The 5,291-nt window shown below is 35.0% G+C and overlaps 1 pseudogene; it reads left to right on the plus strand.

Moving 5' to 3' along the window:
* The first annotated feature begins 1,845 nt into the window (after positions 1-1,845).
* Positions 1,846-4,845, plus strand: LOC107887297 (serine/threonine-protein kinase AtPK2/AtPK19-like; annotated as a pseudogene).
* The last annotated feature ends 446 nt before the right edge of the window (positions 4,846-5,291 follow it).

The following is a 5,291-nucleotide window of genomic DNA, read 5'->3' on the forward strand; positions in this document are numbered from 1 at the left end:
TTTTATATTCAGTCCAAGAGTCCCAAATAAAAGACCCTTGGCCGAATTTCCATATTAAAATAATTAGGAGTTTTTTTTTAGTTTTAGTTTTAGTGTTCTAATTAAATTAGGAAAACATTTGAAAGGCCTATTTATATGGCTTGGCCAGCCACCCTACATTACATTACAATTACATTGAAAATTTCAGATTTGATTTGAGTGAAAATTCTCTTTGAGTTCTTCAAGGATTTTCTCTTGGGTTTTCTTTAGAAGTTGTTTTAACAATCTTTTTGATTGTGGGAGCCATCTTCAACCTTCTTCTTGCCATTGATATTCTTTGGAGGGGAGATTAGAGCCGTTTGAAGGGAGTTGTGAGATCTTTCGAGATTTCAAGGCTTCTTAGGACTTATCTTTTAATTTCTTACTGTCAATTCTTTCTTTATTTCTACTTGTGCTGAATCATTATCTAATCTATTTTCTGTTCTTATTGTGTTTTCAGCCTTTTTCTATCTTAAGGAATCAGCCCAAAAATCCCCAATTTCTAGGGTTTTTCCATACTCTTTTTGGGTGAAATTAGATTGTCGAAATTTGGGGAAAACTATCTTGGTGTTCAATATCACAATCTCCTTGAGGGTTTCAAGAACCCTAACACTTATTTCTATTCTCAATTTGATTCTTTGCTGATTTGGGGATTTTATTTCAGATCTGAAAATTCAAAAATCTAATCTTTTAATTTTCTGTTTCGTTTCAGATCTAATTGTTTAGGGTTTTCGTAGGAGTTTCTCGTGACTTGACAACTCGATCTTGGTCCGCGCGCAACCCCGTATCACCAAGCCATTTTGATCCGAACTTTGTAAATTGTCTTTGGAACCGAACTCAAAAGTTCACTACATACGCCTCCCTAGTCAGCAAACTGAACAGACTTGATGACTACCAACCCATCCACCGATAACCCCAACTATTAATACACGTCCTCCAAAGTAATAGCATACTTGCATCATGAAAGATAGAATGTGTGTATCTCGGGTCTCCACCCCTCTGCCAACGCGCTTATGAGTTTCCAGTCCAACTTATAGCCTCGACCTACAAGGGTCACACGCCAAAAACTAACTTCCCTCAAGTATGGATTGATTAATAGTGATGGAGGACCGGGTAGATTACGAATATGACATTGTAAAATTTAATCTTCCACCTATTTACATAAAAAATACAAAATATTAAGTTAAAATATAACAATAAAATAAAAAAAAGTAAACTTTATTAAAAATTATTCTTACCATTTGCAATTGATTGATGGAAATGTGCTTGTCATCATGACGGAGTAGAGAATCGATCATTGCTAATTGTATAGAACACAAATTAATTTTTAATAAACAATATTTTTAGAAAATATTAATAAAAAATCTAATTTAGATAGAAATAGAATTTTAGTAATAAATTTAGGAGAGAATTTGAGAAAATTTTGAGAATGGTTTAAGAATTTTGAGAGAATATTGTAAACAATTAATAAGGTTGGGGAGGTCGGAAAAGTAGCCATTGGGGGGTAAAAACATGTCCAGCAGGAAGAGTTTTATTGGTGACACGGAGAAAATACTTCTAACTGGAAGTATTTTTTTGGATTTCCCCCTGAGCTAGAAGCATTTTACCTAAATCGGCCTATTTTCATAAATATTCTAAGATTTAGCCTATTCTAATAATTTTTTTTTAAATTAGTATTTTATGATAATTTTATCCATAATAAAATATTTATTGATAGTTTAGGATTGGACATTTTGAAAGTATAGGGAATGAATGTGATATACTCCCATTTGTAAACCTCGGCGTGTGATTGTCAGTGTCGCAGGTGCGCGTTACTGAAATCAGACACCCAAAATTATTGCCACTTCCATCTAACATCTCCCTCTTGTCCATCAAACATGTTTCTCGTTTTCAATTCTATTCAAACTGATCTTCCTCTGCACTACTTTCAGTTCGTTTCGTGTCTCCCATCCCATCCTTCTCCTTAAAATGTAATAATAATAGCCATTCTTTGGCTGCCCTAGTTTTTCTTTTCTATTTCTGCTAAGAAAATATAAAAGATGATATCAACTTCATCATCCCAAAAGAAAAACCTTCAATCCCTTTTAGCCACTAACCTCAAGAAACTCACCATCACTCCTCCTTCTAATCATAGTTTGATTTTGGCGATGTTTTCGGCCCTTTGACTCCTCACCATCCCAACCCCACCCTCCATTCACCTTCCTCCACGTCTCCCCCTTCTGCTTTCCTTGGGGATCCTCAAGTTATCCACACCAGGTCCCATTCTTATGTGGGTCCTTCTCCTCGTTACACCGTCTCTTCTTCCCTCCCTCTCCAAATCCAAACTGAAACCGAATACGAAGCCGAGGAACAAGATGACGATGAAGAAGAAGAAGCAAAACCCAAGATTGGGCCTGAGGATTTTGAGATCCTGAGAGTTGTTGGACAAGGAGCTTTTGGGAAAGTTTTTCAAGTGAGGAAAAAAGGAAGGAATGATGAGGATGGTGATGGGCTTTTTGCTATGAAAGTTATGAAGAAAGTAACTATCATTAAAAAGAATCATGTCGATTACATGAGAGCTGAGAGGGATATCCTTACTAAAGTTGTTCATCCATTTATTGTTCAGCTTAGATACTCTTTCCAGGTTCCTTATGCAATTTACTTTCTCTTTTTATTTGCATCTCCATAAAATTTGTCCCTTTTACTACTCTTTCCCTAAATATATTCATGTTATTTCAACTTTCCTAAAAAACCATGTTAAGTATTTTGTAATTCTGATCAGATGATATGAGAAATGATGTTAGTTCTTGGTCTTATGTTAAATACAATTGAATGGTTTGGATTTGAAATATTTGGTATGGTTTGGATTTGAAATATTTGGTCTTTAGGATTCAGCTTGATATCTGATTGAAGATCTGATTTTGTCATGAATTAGACTCTTCCTATTATACAAATTGTCAAAAATATTGAAGGGTTTTCTTTTTTACTTTGAAAAATTCAAGGTCTTTTATGGTTCAGCAATTTGTCTGTTTGAACTATTTATATGAGGACTTAGGATGTTTATCTCACTAGTCATTTCCAATCCATGATTATGTCATGTATTTGAAGGTCATATTTTGTCAATGCTTACAGTTGTGTTCTTATGTAATTTTACAGACAAAGTCTAAGCTTTATTTAATCCTGGACTTTATAAATGGAGGCCATCTCTTCTTTCACCTATATCGCCAAGGGATATTCAGGTATCATGTTGTTTCAACTTCAACTTCAACTAATTTGTCTGTTTGCAAACTTTTATTTTTGGTTTTTTTTTACATGTTTCTTGAATAGTGAGGATCAAGCAAGGTTTTATACTGCTGAGATTGTATCTGCTGTTTCACATCTTCACAACTGCAGCATCGTGCATCGTGATCTTAAACCTGAAAATATTCTTGTGGATGCTGATGGACATTTAATAGCCATGCTCATAACATACTTGAATGCCAAATATACATACCTCTGTTCGTGTTCTTATGAGTGTTCCTAGTTCCTGAATCCGTATGTTGCCCCAGGTTATGCTTACGGATTTCGGACTGGCCAAGGAAATTGATGAATCGAGCAGATCAAATTCAATGTGTGGGACAACAGAGTACATGGCTCCAGAAATTTTACAGTCCAAAGGTCACAATAAAGATGCAGATTGGTGGAGTGTTGGGATACTGTTATATGAAATGTTAACTGGTCAGGTAATAATATACAGAGATTTCCAGTATGTATAACTTTTTCAAATTTTACAAGTTTTAAGTTCGAACTTTCTAACATGAAAAGCTGGCTCAGGTTTGATTCGTTTTTTTTATAATGCTTGTTCTTATTAATGATTTATTTCGAGTTGCCTGGTTTTGTTTAATGCACCAGCTTGAGGTACATGTTTCAGATTTACTACTTAGTTGAGCATTTCTCCCACCTGCTATTTCTAATACAAGATATCTGTGAAGTGTCTGTAATCCCTGGATTTTGACAGCAATCAGTATGTGTCTTGCTCTGACTTTTATTATTCTTGAAGTACCTATGTTTGACATTCGTATTTGCACATTTTCAGACATGTATATAGGAATATGACTCCTAATCAGTACTCACACCTAAAGTCCGAGTAGCATAGGATTTGTTTTCTGTCCATCATTACATTCAATAATTATATGATGGAGTGCCATGATTTGGCAGCCTCCATATACACATGCAAATAGGCAGAAGCTTCAGCAAAGAATTATCCAAGAGAAACTCAAACTTCCACCATTTCTTACTACAGAAGCTCACTCTTTACTGAAAGGGGTACGTACAAGTTTTGGTAATGTTATTTTTTTCATCATTTTATCCTTGCTATAAAATTGCAAATGATTCGAAACCTCGTCCCAATCTTGCAGTTGCTGCAGAAGGAGCCACCAAGAAGGTTAGGTAGTGGTCCTGGTGGAGGGGATGAGATAAAGAAACATAAATGGTTTCGGTCAATCAATTGGAAGAAATTAGAAGCTAGAGAAATTCAACCAAAGTTCAAACCAGATGTGAGTGGAAAGGAGTGTACAGCCAACTTCGACAAATGCTGGACTACGATGCCGGCGGATGACTCACCAGCCTCCACTCCAACTGCAGGTGAACATTTTCAAGGTTATACTTATGTAGCACCTAACCCTTGGCTTTCTTCCAAGTAATTAACATTAGAGTGCTATAATAGCTCCTGTAAATCTATTGTTTACAGTAAAAGAAATATAAAATAAAATTGGATTCCTCTCATTGGGAGTGTAATGTATCTTACCGTTGTACCCAACACTTGTTTTCAAATAACAAACTCAATAAAGTTCAAGATCCTTTCTTTTACCACCTATGTTACTCCTAACTCTTCATTTTCCTTGCAGTATTTATTACTTTTACAAACATTATCAAATATCTGAATCCCATATGTAAAATGTATATCTGATTCAAGTATGCAATGAACATTACTACGTAATTCGGATTTAGATTCATATGGTAATATGGCTATGGAGGTGGTTCACTACTGAAATTCAGCTAAATCATGTTTATTAATCCACATGTGAATGTCAAGAACTTTTGCAAATCTTATTTACTTTTAAACTGAAACGTATGAAACCATATGATGCAACTCAAAGCACTGAAGAACCCTAGGGTTGGGCTTGAAAGAAACCAGATTCTGCCTTAAAAAGTTATGAGTCCAAAAGAAATGAAAACAGAAAAATTCAGAAAATGGGAAGTAGAATTTAGAATGCAGTTTTAGAGAGGAATCTTGTTCTCTTTCTGACTTCATA

Source organism: Gossypium hirsutum, chromosome A03, assembly GCF_007990345.1.
Source record: "Gossypium hirsutum isolate 1008001.06 chromosome A03, Gossypium_hirsutum_v2.1, whole genome shotgun sequence".
Classification (NCBI taxonomy): Eukaryota; Viridiplantae; Streptophyta; class Magnoliopsida; order Malvales; family Malvaceae; genus Gossypium; species Gossypium hirsutum.